The sequence below is a fragment of the Lissotriton vulgaris genome, chromosome 4_1 (genome assembly GCF_964263255.1).
Source record: "Lissotriton vulgaris chromosome 4_1, aLisVul1.2, whole genome shotgun sequence".
In the NCBI taxonomy this organism is placed as follows: Eukaryota; Metazoa; Chordata; class Amphibia; order Caudata; family Salamandridae; genus Lissotriton; species Lissotriton vulgaris.
Window position 1 is genome coordinate 1,917,424,655 of NC_141691.1, and position 15,499 is coordinate 1,917,440,153.

Genomic DNA, 15,499 nt, shown 5'->3' on the forward strand with positions numbered 1-15,499 from the left:
ACAGCCTGAATTATCACGCTTGTTTGAGCGTGATCGGTAGTAGTTGTCTTGCCACCATAATTGGCAGCGCTGGTAGGGGTAATTAATGGTGCAAGCCGCAGTAGCCTCCTGACGAGGGCCCTGGCACATATATATATATATATATATATATATATATATATATATATATATATATATATATATATATATATGTCATGTGATCAAGGTCCAGGTCGGACCGAAACGCGTCATGGCGACATACTGATGCAGGGCGGAAAAAACTTTAAATAAATAAGAAACGCACGAAGAAATTGGGTCCGCGTTGTCTATCTGAGTCCGTGGTTTGCTGACTGGATTCTGCAAGGATAGAGTACTGGAATATATATGTATCCTACTGGCGGTCGCCAGTAGGTAGTTATAGTTACAACCTATTTTCCATGGAAAAATCGCAACATTCTATTCCCAATAACTTTGGCGCCGGTTGACTAATTTTCGCAAAATTTTCAAAACTTATGGCCCGCTCCTATCCTGAAAGTCTCGGGGTGATTTGTCAAGCTGGGGCAGAGAAAAAAGGGGGGTCCCAAAACGTGTTTTCCCCATGCAATTTTCCATAGGAACCTTTAATCGCAGCTACAGCCCGAACTGCTGAACGGATTTACACCAAATTTGGCAAAGAGATAGTCCTTGGTTCACACTCGTGCCTTTTGGTTAAATGGTAAAATTCTGTTCAGTAGTTTTTTAGATATTAAAGGAAAAACATACATATATATCTGGGCGGAGCCTACCCACGCATCTCATTGTGAGATCTGATTGGGTGTTAGCACTTCATCCAAGAAGTGTTGGCAGCCATCTTGGGACCAATATACATGATAGCACCTCATTAAAAAGCATTGCAGTTAATAGAAGGTTTTAAGACTTTAGTTACATTATAAATCATTTGTTGATGGTACCATACTCATTTTAGGAATTGTGGTGTGTTCTAAGGTGATTTTGCCACGTGAGAAAGTCTTCTGATGGGATCTCATGAATCATGTTTGAGAGAACTATTTTCTCAAGCTTTTCCCACAGAGGTTTGGAAGGTGATCTATAGGCTAAACTGAGAGCATATTTTCTGTAAATTCACATTATCTTTCTCAGTCATGTGAGAATGAAGTCTGACATTCTCAGTAAAACATGTACATCCAACAAGGACAGATACTGTCAGTTGATTCCTTTGTGTTCACCTACACCTTCCCAGACTGTTCTAAAGAATAACTAGAGCGCTAACAGCTTTACTTATGACAAAAGTATAGCACACCTGAAGCCATCTTGATTGGAATAAAGTGGTAACTCTTAAACGATTTCATTTAAAAAGGAACAAAATGAGGGGGTTCATTTTGCCATAGAAAGTATGATTAGTGCTGCAGAAAGCAGAAAGAAAAATTAGGGCACATTTTGAATGACTTCTCAAATCCTCTTCTATTTCGTTAAGAAAAATTCTCACATGCAGACTGAAATATGTACTTTCAATACCAGCAACACACTTCCCTGGTGAGCAGTAGCTTTACTACAGTGATCTAATTTACAACTAGAGTGTAAAACACTGAAAGTATTTCCTACTGAGGAGACTGTAGTAAATGAGTAGAGCGTGAGTAGTAGAGAGTAGTAGTAACAGAGTAGTAGCGAGAGAGTAGTAGAGAGTGACTAGCAGAGAGTGAATAGTAGAGTAGTAGAGAGTAGTAGTAGAGAGTGAGTAGTAGAAAGCAGTAGAGAAATAGAGTAGTAGAGTACTAGAGAGTGGGTAGTAGAGTAGTAGAGAGTGAGTAGTAGAGAGTTAGTCGAGAGAGAGTAGTAGAGAGGTGTCAGTCTGTTAGTGTCAGTCAGTTAGTGTCAGTCAATCAGTGTCTGTCCGTCAGTATCTGTCAGTCAGTCAGTGTCAGCTAGAGCAGCTCTGCTGACATGGTTCTCTGGCTCTAAAGCAGCTCTGCTGACCTGGTTCTCTCCCTCTAAAGCAGCTCTGCTGACCTGGTTTCTCTGGCTCTGCAGCAGGTCAGATGACCTGGTTGTCTGGCTCTAGAGCAGCTCTGCTGACCTTGGTCTAAGGCTATAGAGCAGCTCTGTTGATCTGGTTTTCTGGCTCTAAAGCTGCTCTGCTGACCCGGTTCTATGGCTCTAAAGCAGTTCTGCTGACATGGTTTTCTGGCTCTAAAGCAGCTCTGCTGACCTGGTTCTCTCCCTCTAGAGCAGCTCTGCTGACCTGGTTCTCGCCCGCCTCTAAAGCAGCTCTACTGACCTGGTTCTCTGGCTCTACAGCAGCTCTGCTGACCTGGTTCTCTGGCTCTAAAGCAGCTCTGCTGACCTGGTTCTCTCCCTCTAAAGCAGCTCTGCTGACCTGGTTTCTCTGGCTCTGCAGCAGGTCAGATGACCTGGTTGTCTGGCTCTAGAGCAGCTCTGCTGACCTTGTTCTAAGGCTATAGAGCAGCTCTGTTGATCTGGTTTTCTGGCTCTAAAGCTGCTCTGCTGACCCGGTTCTATGGCTCTAAAGCAGTTCTGCTGACAAGGTTTTCTGGCTCTAAAGCAGCTCTGCTGACCTGGTTCTCTCCCTCTAGAGCAGCTCTGCTGACCTGGTTCTTGCCCTCCTCTAAAGCAGCTCTGCTGGCCTGGTTCTCTGGCTCTACAGCAGCTCTGCTGGCCTGGTTCTCTGGCTCTAAAGCAGCTTTGCTGACCTGGTTCTCTCCCTCTAAAGCAGCTCTGCTGACCTGGTTTCTCTGGCTCTGCAGCAGGTCAGATGACCTGGTTGTCTGGCTCTAGAGCAGCTCTGCTGACCTTGTTCTAAGGCTATAGAGCAGCTCTGTTGATCTGGTTTTCTGGCTCTAAAGCCGCTCTGCTGACCCGGTTCTATGGCTCTAAAGCAGTTCTGCTGACATGGTTTTCTGGCTCTAAAGCAGCTCTGCTGACCTGGTTCTCGCCCTCCTCTAAAGCAACTCTACTGACCTGATTTCTCTGGCTCTACAGCAGCTCTGCTTACCAGGTTCTCGGGCTCTAGAGCAGCTCTGCTGACCCGGTTCTTAGGCTCTAGAGCAGCACTGCTGACCTGGTTCTCTGGCTCTAAAGCAGCTCTTCTAACCTGGTTCTATGGCTTTAAAGCAGCTCTGCTGACCTGGTTCTCTGGCTCTAGAACATCTCTACTGACCTGGTTCTCTGACTATAAAGCATTTCTACTGACCTGGTTCTCTCCCTCTAACGCAGCTCTGCTGACCTGGTTCTCTGCCTCTAGAGCAGCTCTGCTGACCTAGTTTTCTGGCTCTAAAACACCTCTGCTGACCTGGTTCTCTGGCTCTGAAGCAGCTCTGCGGACCTGGTTCTATGGCCCTAAAGCAGTTCTGCTAACCTGGTTCTCAGCCTCTAGAGCAGCTCTTCTGACCTGGGTCTCTGGCTCTAGAGCAGCTCTGCTGACCTGAGTCTCAGTTTTAGAGCAGCTCTAGTGACTTGCTTCTTAGGCTCTAGAGCAGCTCTTCTGACCTGGTTCTTAGGCTCTAGAGCAGCTCTGCTGACCTGGTTCTCTGGCTCTACAACAGCTCTGCTGACCTGGTTCAATGGCTTTACAGCAGCTCTGCTGACCTGGTTTCTCTGGCTTTACAGCAGCTCTGCTGACCGGGTTCTATGGCTCTACAGCAGCTCTGCTGACCTGGGTCACTGGCTCTACAACTACTCTGCTGACCTGGTTCTCTGGCTCTAAAGCAGCTCTGCTGACCTGTTCTATAGCTCTAAAGAAGCTCTGTCCACTCCTACAATCATCCTGACAGAAGTATGTCCTTATCTAATCCCTCTACTGAAACATAAGAACTTATAAAGCTATCCTGCTGTCAACTACTAGCACTCTAGGAACCTATTCACTGTCTATGCACTTGCAGAATGACTCAGGCATTGGGACAGGCAGTGGTACAGTAAAATGTGCACAATATATGCGGTCCCTTAACCACTTGCAGACCACTGAGTCAGTCCTGCAAAAGTCCAGGTAATAGTCATGCTTGTCTGGAATCACACTGTGAGTCTGTGTCCACTCCTACAATCATGCTGACAGAAGCATGTCCTTATCTAATCATTCTGCTAAAACAGAAACACTCATAAACCTATCCTGCTGTCAACTACTAGCACTCTAGGCACCCAGTCACTGTCTATGCACTTGCAGAATGACTCAAGCATTGAGACAGGCACTGGTACAGTCAAATGTGCACAATGTATGCGGTCTCATAACCCCTTGCAGACTACTGAGTCAGCCAGCAAAAGTCCAGGTAATAGTCATGCTTGTCTGGAATCACACTGTGAGTCTGTGTCCACTCCTACAATCATCCTGAAGCATGTCCTGATGCAATCACTCTGCTGAAACATAAGTGTTTATAAATGTACCCTGCTGTCAATTACTAGCACTCTAGGAACCCAGTCACTGTCTATGCACTTGCAGAATGACTCAGGCAGTGAGACAAGCAGTGGTACAGTCAAATGTGCACAATGTATGTGGTGCCTTAAACCCTTGCAGACTACTGAGTAAGTCCTGCAAAAGTCCAGGAAATAGTCATGCTTGTCTGGAATCACACTGTGAGTCTGTGTCCACTCCTACAACCATTATGACAGAAGCATGTCCTTATCTTATCACTCTGCTGAAACAGAAGCGCTCATAAACTTATCCTGCTGTCAACTACTAGCACTCTAGGTATCCAGTCACTGTCTATGCACTTGCAGAATGACTCAAGCATTGAGACAAGCACTGGTACAGTCAAATGTGCACAATGTATGCGGTCCCTTAACCCCTTGCAGACTACTGAGTCAGTCCTGCAAAAGTCCAGTCAATAGTCATGCTTGTCTGGAATCCCACTGTGAGTCTGTGTCCACTCCTACAATCATCATGACAGAAGCATGTCCTTATCTAATCATTGCTGTCAACTACTCGCACTCTAGGAACCCAGTCACTGTCTATGCACTTGCAAAATGACTCAGGCAGTGAGACAAGCTGTGGTACAGTCAAATGTGCACAATGTATGCGGTGCCTTAAACCCTTGCACACTGTGAGTCTGTGTTCCCTAATACAATCATCCTGACAGAAGCACGTCTTTATCTAATCACTCTGCTGAAACAGAAGCGCTCATAAACGTATCCTGCTATCAACTACTAGCACTCTAGGTACCCAGTCACTGTCTATGCACTTGCAGAATGACTCAAGCATTGAGACAAGCACTGGTACAGTCATATGTGCACAATGTATGTGGTCCCTTAACCCCATGCAGACTACTGAGCCAGTCCTGCAAAAGTCCAGGTAATAGTCATGCTTGTCTGGAATCACACTGTGAGTCTGTGTCAGCTCCTACAATCATCCCGACGGAAGCATGTTCTTATCTAATCACTCTGCTGAAACATAGGCACGTATAAACTTACTGTACTGTCAACTACTAGCACTCTAGGAACCCAGTCACTGTCTATGCACTTGCAGAATGACTCAGGCATTGAGACAAGCAGTAGTACAGTGAAATGTGCACAATGTATGCGTTCCCTTAACCCCTTGTAGACTACTGAGTCAGTCCTGCAAAAGTCCAGGTAATAGTCATGCTTGTCGGGAATCACACTGTGAGTCTTTGTCCACTCCTACAATCATCCCGGCAGAAGCGTGTTCTTATCTAATCACTCTGATGAAACATAAGCGCTTATAAATGTATCGTGCTGTCAACTACTAGCACTCTAGGAACCCAGTCACTGTCTATGCACTTGCAGAATGACTCGGGCATTGAGACAAGCAGTGGTACAGTGAAATGTGCACAATGTATGCGGTCCAATAACCCCTTGCAGACTACTGAGCCAGTCCTGCAAAAGTCTAGGTAATAGTCATGCTTGTCTGGAATCATACTGTGAGTCTGTGTCCACTCCTACAATCATCCTGACAGAAACATGTCCTTATCTAATCACTCCAGATTGCCATTGCCGGCGAAACGTATTGAGAAAATCATGAACTCCCAGCTCTGTTCATTTCTGCGTAACTCGAAGGGACTAGATCCGGCCCAACATGGGTTTCGGGAAGGACACAGCTCTGAGACCGCTCTGATTAAGTCCACAGAGGAGGTCCGAAAGGTGCTGGACGATGGGGGCCAAGCAGTGCTGATCCTTTTGGATCTGTCAACGGCCTTCGATACGGTTCACCACGCTTTGTTGGTGGACCGATTGGAGGGCTGCGGGGTCCAGGGGAAAGCACTTAACAATCTGAAAGCCTTCCTGAAAGACCGGCTTTCAGGAAGGCTTTCACTGAAAGCCGGTGGCTATGGGTGACTTCGAATCAAGACCTTTCGAACTCCCTGGGGGGATCACCCAGGGTTCCTTCCTGAGCCCCACTTTATTTAACATCTACGTATCCTCTCTTGCCCCGGGTGATCCAATCCTTTGGGCTTGAGTTAACATCTTACGCTGACGACACCCATTTTGTGGTTTCGGTGCTTCCGGGGAAAGAGCTGGGGGTGGCAGCCAGGTTTCAGGACTGCATGTCTGCAGTCAGCTCTTGGATGGCAAAAAGCTGTCTAAAATTGAATTCCGGTCAGTCACAGTACTGCCACAGAAATAGGAGCGAGATGGATGATCACACACTCACTTCGGGTGAATAGGAAAGCCCTCACATACCGACCTAGTCAGTGTCATGCTTCATCACTGGGCCCCACCACAGAGGCCGAATGCCTCTATGGTGTGCTGCAACGCCAGAAAGACTGCGGAGCTGGTTGTGCGAAGAGGGATGTGTTGTGAGGGTAGTTAAAGTTAAAAGTGTCTAAAAGGGTATCAAAAAAAGAAATTTAATATGTGATCCCTACGACACGAATAAGAGGTATTATGTGTCTGAATTTAGATGCCAAGGTTTAGGAATGGTTAAATTCAGAGAATACAGTCAGTCAACATGTTTCTGCCTTAAGGGTGGTTTAAATTTACCTAGGCATTTGTCAGGACTATACCCCGGCGGTATGGACACTCTAATAGTCCACCCTAACCTGGGGGCGTGAAAGTGAAAAGGTGAAAAAGTGCTTAAAAGAAAAGGAAGAGCGGGTCGCTCATTCCAAAAAATGCTCCAAAATCAGGAGTATTCCAGCACTTTAAAAATGGGCGCTACTAGCACCATGGGTCTCGGGAGGGGGGTTGAAGCGTACCTGGCACATCGCCCTCAACGCTCTCAGCCCGCTGAAAACCTGTGTTCAGCCTCTCGACCGGACCCCGACGATCAGTAGCGCCCATTTTTAAAGTGCTGGAATACTCCTGATAGAGAACATAATCATTTGGCAGAGACTATGCAATGGACCATCCTCGAATGTCATCCCTCAATTAACCAACAGGCCCTTTTCAGAATGGAACAAAGATGGGTACACCGCCTGCATGCAGATGAGCATGGTTTGAATGATGCAGTGCCTTGGAGTATGCTAGCCAGATAACCTAAACTTGGACTGTTCTGACCCCTGTCCGAGTATAACTCGTATTTACTAAAGCACCGAAGTATTCACCCCCAACCCCGTTCCAAGATGGCGCCTGCCTATGCACATCTACTGGCGTGTGGTAGCCTTCTCTTTCTACACCACGCCTGGTTGCGTTGCCTAGCAACGCTCCTTACACACGCGGCGCCCGCGGCATTCGGTATCTTAAGCGGCTCTGCCACACACGGATTGATCGGCTGTCCCGCGAGTTTTCCGCTGTGGGATGGGTAGGTGACTACAAGCCTAGAGCCAGGAGCCAATAAGGTAAGGTGCACTGTACAGATGCGATCATTCCTAATGGCATCCAATCGCGATCGCCATGGCTTTACCATCTCGGGACCTAAATGATTGTATTCTGTACCGCTAACCACAACCATAACCGGCAGATATATTGATTCCTTCCAGGTGACTACCACATAGCTTTGGCCCCACTAGGACAGTCTGTGGGATCTACCGATCAGGGATTACGGGTAAGAACCCCTTGAAAATACTCACCCGGGTTGATCCGGTTCCCACCACTTCACATCTAGCGCAGTCCCTTCAGTACGGTCTTAAGCTTTTGAGCGCTTAGCTTTTAAGTTTCTAAGTTTGTAATTTCTCAATGTTCAATTTGTGTGAATGCACACACGACCCTTTGGCTGTAAAACACACACGTGTGAGCGAGCATGGTGTACCTTTCCATATGTGTATCAAATTAATGCATCCTTATCATTGACCGCATATGGCATTTACAGTATAAATCCTCTGTCCCCCTCATTTTATTTTGTATACAATCCTCTCTGTCACGAGCGTTGTCACCTTACCTTGGTTGAGGTCTGTTGGACATGCCTCGTGAAGGGCTCGCTCCCTCCCCGCATGACAGAGCCTGGGCACCGGGTCTCCCGGGGTCCCCCAGAAGAACAACCCCGGCAACCCGCAACCCGTCCCCTACGGGACGCCTGCTCCCGGACATCTCTATCACTGGCCCGGGCCACCACCAGCACCATTGCCCGGCCCAGCCGCCATCTTGGACACTGCACCACGAGGCCGCGTGGCCTCAGCTCGACCCCAACCCTGGGCCTGGCCAGGCCCCGACATCCCGGCACCACCATCCACCCAGGAGGTGAACGGACCACTTGGCAGGTCAATGGGAGAGAGGAGTGTCGATGGCTCTCACCCGCCAGGTGCCGATCGCCCCCAGCCTCCCCGGGCGCTGGCTCCACCCCCCTGCTGGGTGTCTGGACTCGCTCATCCCGGACCTCCCGACCTCCAAGAGCGAGGGCCCGGACATCAAAGGAGGCCAGACCTATAACTGGGGCAGCTCCAGAGCAGGAAGGCAGTTGTATCCTGTAGTCGAGAGACACCTAGAAGAACTCATCCTTGACGGACTGCTGGCGCTGCCGCAGCCCTGCCCTGTGAACCATCGTCCTGCCTGCTGGCGCTGCTGCGGCCTTCTGCAACCTTCCTCCTCGTCCAAGGGACCTGCTGGCGCTGCCGCGGCCCTCTGCAACCTACATCGTCCAAGGGACCTGCTGGCGCTGCCGCGGCCCTCTGCAACCTACATCGTCCAAGGGACCTGCTGGCGCTGCCTCGGCCCTCTGCAACCTACATCGTCCAAGGGACCTGCTGGCGCTGCCACGGCCCTCTGCAACCTACATCGTCCAAGGGACCTGCTGGCGCTGTCGCGGCCCTCTACCAACTACATCATCGTAGGGACCTGCTGGCGCTGCCGCGGCCCGACCCTCCAGAACTCCGAGCTCGAGGATTGTGAGCTATCCATCATTTCACCTCCATACCAGATCGGTATCAAGACTGTCCCGCTACCCCCTTTCCCTTCCAGAGACTAGAATTGAGTGGACCCTCGTGTTCCGATCTCACTGTACCGTGATACCTTGCTTCAAGAACTGCATATAAAGAGCGTTAACCTCATCCTTGTGTGGTGTCCATCTGTGGGGGGGGGGGGGGGGGGGGGGGAAGTTACTTGTCTGTACGATCGCTGGAGACGGCCCTCCCCGGAGGCCTCTCCCCTTGTCCTCGGCCGACCCTCCAGGTCCCCGTCTAACATTTGGTGGCCAGCGGCGCGATCCGAACCACCGCGTAATCGTACAGAAAGTAACTCGCCCCACGACTCAACCACAATGACGACAAAAGAGAGCGGATCCGCAGAGAAATTCCAGATGGAGAAACTAGAAGATTACAACCATCGAGAGCTAAAACAATTTTGCATGGAACTAGGCATTGCTACCACCGGGCTGAGCACAAAAGAGGACTTCAAACACGCCCTAGAATCTTGGGCAGAAACGGGTGCGGCTGCACCCCGGAACCAAAACCGCGAGGCACCAGAAACAAACACCTCTCCGACGGAAGAAAAGAGAGCGGGTCTCTCCCTGGAAGAGATCCAAGAACGAGAGAAAAGCAGACTCCATGATTTGAGTTGGCGCGGCTCCGGTTGGACGGAGAACTGAAACTGGCGGAACAAAAGATAAACTTGGAACACTTACGGCTCCGAGAGGAGCGGGAAGAGAAACAAAGGCAGAGAGAACTCGAAGAGAAAAAACTGGCATACGAACACGAGCGCAAGCTAGCAGAAATAGAAATGCGGAAGCAGAATAAAGATCTAGGGGTGCCCGAGCGCCCGCACACCCCGGGCACTACCGAACCAAAGGTCCACATCCCCAAGGATGTCGTCAGAGAATATTTTCGGAACGACGACATACAGCAGTGGTTCAAGGCCTACGAGATCGCCATGACCTCCCACCGGATTGATCGAAGTGACTGGGGAGCCGGGCTATGGGGGAGGTTCGTCAATGAAGGCCGCGATGCCCTGCTACAGCTCCCAGACCATCAGATGACCTCCTATGACCACATGAAGGCCGCCCTCCTCACTCGATACGGACTCACGCCCGAGATGTACCGCCAGAGGTTCCACGACTGCAAACGGATCCCGGGTACAACTTGGGTAGAGTATGTGAACTATTTCAGTCGAGCCTTCGAGGGATGGATCAAGGGCAGCCACGTAACCACCTACGAGCAACTCTTTAACCTCATGGTCTGGGAGCACCTCTCCAACAATTGCCTCGTCGAGCTCAGGCAGCACCTTCTTGACAGTAAAATGACTGAACCTCGGCAGCTCGCCGCCGAAGCTGACCGATGGGAAAGCACTCGAGTGGCCCGGAGTGGGCCAAGTGATCAGAACAGAAACAAACAAGGTCTCCATCGCCCCCGAGGAGGAGGAGGAGGCCAGGGCCGGGGCCGAGATGCCGTCCCGGCAGCTCCCGCCAGCAACACCCCGCCCCCGGCCGGTCGAGGAAACCCCCCGATGCGCCCAGGGTTCTAGCCAACGTCACTTGCCACCGGTGCCAGCGAATCGGACACTACGCCAGCGACCCGAGCTGCCCCAAGAACCAGACTCCAGTGCCCAGCCAGGTCGCTGCCGCCGCGCTAGGAGAAGAGCAAAACTCCGAGGAGTATGAAGAGTACGAGCAGGAACAGCCCGAGTGGGAGCCTGCCGCCATGACCCTGGCCTGCCTGGGGGAAAGAGACATGATTCCGCGGGCTCCCCTACCCGCCAACACCAGAAAATACAGCCAGTGGGTGAGCATAAATGGGCGCAAGGCCGAAGCTCTGCGCGACACCGGGGCAAGTGTGACGGCAGTCCGCTGTCACCTGGTGACCCCAGAACAAATCCTGCCAAACGTCCTTTGCCCTGTCCGATCAGCCGACAATTCAGAGAGCCTGTGTCGGATGGCCTGCGTCCCCTTCGAATGGGGAGGAGTGTCCGGCATGCTAAAAGTGACTGTCCGCAATGATGCCCCCGTGGACTGCCTCCTGGGAAACGACCTCGAGAGTTCCCCGTGGGCGGCCGTTGGGAGAAGAGAGCACCTGGGGATGTTGGGCCTCCCGGACTGGGTGTGCGTAACAACCCGGTCCATGGCCGCCCGTGCCATCCCCAGACCCGAAGAACCCGAATGGCCAGCACCTCCTCCCCCGATCAACCCAGAGGAAGCCACCTTCAACACTGATCCCCCAGAGCAAACCCAAGAAGGGCCCACTCCGCTCCAAGATCTTCCTGAACTGGCTCAGTGGCGTCAAGAGGGGGGACCCACCCAGGAACAATTCCGGCAGGAGCAGAAGACCTGTCCCTCCCTCGAGGGACTCCGACAGCAAGCACTCGCCCAGAGCGCAGGAGACACCGCAGGGGCCCACTGGATCTATTGGGACAATGACCTACTATACAGCGAGCAAAGAATTGCAGAATTGGGGGCAGTCGGGTACTGGTAGTGCCCCTCCGCTTCAGAGACTTTCTCTTAAACTTGGCACACGATGTCCCCCTTGCTGGGCACTTGGGGCAAGACAAAACGTACAACCGCCTGGTAACCCACTTTTACTGGCCCAAAATGCGAAATGACATCTCCAACCACTGCCGAGCATGCCCCACCTGCCAGGCCAGCTGGAAGAGCGGCCGAAAAATCAAAGCCCCCTTGCAGCCATTCCCCGTCGTAACTACCCCGTTCGAACGGGTGGGAATAGACATCGTGGGGCCCCTGGACCCCCGAACAGCACAAGGACATCGATTCATCCTGGTCCTGGTGGACCACGCCACCCGCTATCCCGAGGCCATTCCTCTTCGGACTGTAACAGCACCAGTGGTAGGCCGAGCCCTAATGGGGATCTTCTCCCGAGTAGGATTCCCCCGGGAAGTCGTCAGCGACAGAGGCACAAACTTTATCTCTAAATATATGAGATCTCTCTGGCAGCAGTGCGGGGTCACGTACCGGTTCACGACCCCCTATCACCCGCAAGGAAACGGACTGGTCGAGCGGTTTTACCGCACGCTCAAGGCGATGATCATGGGGCTGGAGGAACCCCTACGTCGCAAGTGGGATGTGCTGCTCCCGTGCCTCCTCTTCGCCTACCGAGAAGTCCCCCAGAAATCCCTCTGTTTCAGCCCCTTCGAGCTCCTGTACGGACACCCTGTCCGGGGGCCCCTCAGCCTGGTTAAAGAAGAATGGGAAATGGCCCCCCTGAAGACCCCTCCGGAATTGTATACGTACCTCCTGACCCTCCGCAACCAGACCCGGCGATTCAGGGAACTCGCTAAGGCCAATCTCGAGGCCAGTCAGGAGGACATGAAGAAATGGTACGATCAACATGCCTCCTCCATCGAGTTCGAGCCGGGTCAGCAAGTATGGGTAATGTCTCCCATCGAGCCTTGTGCCTTGCAGGACAAATGGACAGGACCCTTCAAGGTGGTCGAGCGCAAGGGCCCTGTCACCTATCTAATCGACATGGAGTCCCCCCGGCACCCCCTCCGGGTCCTTCACGCCAACAGACTCAAACCACACTTCGTCCGCTCGGAGCTCAGCCTACTGATGGCCACAGATAGTGGGGCAGAAGAAGATTCCGAGCCCCTTCCTGACCTACTGAGGACCCGGGAGAAAGATGGCTCGGTGGACGGGGTCCGACTCTCCGATGCCCTGACCCCGGAGCAGCGCCAAGACTGTCGGGCCCTCCTGCTGCAATTTGCAAGCCTATTCTCCCTCACCCCCGGGGTCACCCCCTGGTGCCTTCACGATGTGGACACGGGGGACAGTCCCCCTATCCGACACCAGCCGTACCGAGTGCCAGATCGGGTGCGCGCCTGCATCCAAGATGAAGTCTCCAAAATGCTCAAACTCGGAGTCATCGAGCCATCCGACAGCCCCTGGGCCAGCCCAGTCGTACTGGTCCCCAAAGTTGCTGCCCCGGGCACCAAACCCGAGCTCCGATTCTGCGTCGACTATCGGGGCCTGAACGCTGTCACCCGAACCGACGCTCATCCCATTCCCCGAGCAGATGAACTGGTTGACCGCATGGGGGCTGCCCGCTACCTGAGCATCTTCGATCTGACAGCGGGCTACTGGCAGATCGGCCTCACCCCCAGAGCCCAAGAACGATCCGCCTTCTCTACCCCGGATGGTCACTACCATTTCAAAGTAATGCCATTCGGCATGAAAAACGCCCCGCCACTTTCAAACGACTTGTGAACCAGGTATTGGCAGGCCTCGAAGAATTCGGCGCCGCCTACCTGGACGATATCGCTGTGTACAGCCGCCACTGGACAGACCACCTTCACCACCTCCGAGAAGTCCTGCACGCCCTCCGACAGGCCGGCCTCACCATCAAGGCCAGCAAGTGCCAAATTGGCCAGGGGTCCGTGACCTACCTCGGGCACCAAGTGGGGAGCGGTCTGGTGGCCCCTCTCCAGCTCAAGATCGCGGCCATCCAGTCCTGGCAACCACCCGTCACCCAAACCGAGGTCCGAGCCTTCTTGGGGCTCACCGGATACTACAGGCGGTTTGTGAAGGACTATGGCAGCATTGTGGGGCCCCTCACGGAGCTCACATCCAAGAAACACCCCAAAACTGTCAACTGGACTCCGGACTGTCAAGCGGCCTTCGAGAAACTGAAGGCCGCCATGTGCACCGCCCCTGTGCTCCAGGCCCCCGACTACAGCCGTGAGTTCATCGTCCAGACGGATGCCTCCGACCATGGCATTGGGGCAGTCCTCTCCCAGCTAAACCCCGAGGGAGTCGACCAGCCAGTGGCCTTCATCAGCCGACGCCTGCTGGCCCGAGAACAGCGTTGGAGCACCATCGAACGGGAGGCCTTTACAGTAGTGTGGGCCCTCAAAAAGCTCCGGCCCTACCTCTTCGGTACCCACTTCCGGGTACAAACAGATCATCGCCCCCTACAATGGTTGATGCAGATGCGGGGGGAGAATCCCAAACTGTTGCGATGGTCCATCTCCCTGCAGGGGATGGACTTCACTGTGGAGCATCGTCCAGGTCAGGACCACGCCAATGCGGACGGCCTGTCACGCTTTTTCCGCCTCGACGAGGAGAGTCCCCAAGAGGATGGGTGACTCTCCCCGCCTTCAGCTGGGGGGAACGCATGTTGGACAGGCCTCGTGAAGGGCTCGCTCCCTCCCCGCATGACAGAGCCTGGACACCGGGTCTCCCGGGGTCCCCCAGAAGAACCCCGACGACCCACAGAGGCAACCCGCAACCCGTCCCCTACGGGACGCCTGCTCCCGGACATCTCTGTATCACTGGCCCGGTCCACCACCAGCACCATTGCCCGGCCCAGCCGCCATCTTGGACACTGCACCACGAGGCCACGTGGCCTCAGCTCGACCCCAACCCTGGGCCTGGCCAGGCCCCGACATTCCGGCACCACCATCCACCCAGGAGGTGAACGGACCACTTGGCAGGTCAATGGGAGAGAGGAGTGTCGATGGCTCTCCCCCGCCAGGTGCCGATCGCCCCCCGCCTCCCCGGGCGCTGGCTCCACCCCCCTGCTGGGTGTCTGGACTCTCTCATCCCGGACCTCCCGACCTCCAAGAGCGAGGGCCCGGACATCAAAGGAGGCCAGACCTATAACTGGGACAGCTCCAGAGCAGGAAGGCAGTTGTATCCTGGAGTCGAGAGACACCTAGAAGAACTCATCCTTGACGGACTGCTGGCGCTGCCGCAGCCCTGCCCTGTGAACCATCGTCCTGCCTGCTGGCGCTGCAGCGGCCTTCTGCAACCTTCCTCCTCGTCCAAGGGACCTGCTTACGCTGCCGCTGCCCTCTGCAACCTACATCGTCCAAGGGACCTGCTGGCGCTGCCGCGGCCCTCTGCAACCTACATCGTCCAAGGGACCTGCTGGCGCTGCCGCGGCCCTCTGCAACCTACATCATCCAAGGGACCTGCTGGCGCTGCCGCGGCCCTCTGCAACCTACATCGTCCAAGGGACCTGCTGGCGCTGCCGCAGCCCTCTACCAACTACATCATCGTAGGGACCTGCTGGCGCTGCCGCGGCCCGACCCTCCAGAACTCCGAGCTCGAGGATAGTGAGCTATCCATCATTTCACCTCCATACCAGATTGGTATCAAGACTGTCCCGCTACCCCCTTTCCCTTCCAGAGACTAGAATTGAGTGGACCCTCGTGTCCCGATCTCACTGTACCGTGATACCTTGCTTCAAGAACTGCATATAAAGAGCGTTAACCTCATCCTTGTGTGGTGTCCATCTGTGGGGGGGGG

At 53.2% G+C, this 15,499-nt stretch overlaps 1 protein-coding gene across 1 annotated transcript in view; it reads right to left on the bottom strand.

The window, feature by feature from the left end:
- The window catches only part of ZFAT (zinc finger and AT-hook domain containing), a 933,238-nt gene that overhangs the window by 123,174 nt on the left and 794,565 nt on the right, over positions 1–15,499 (bottom strand). The window lies entirely within an intron of this gene.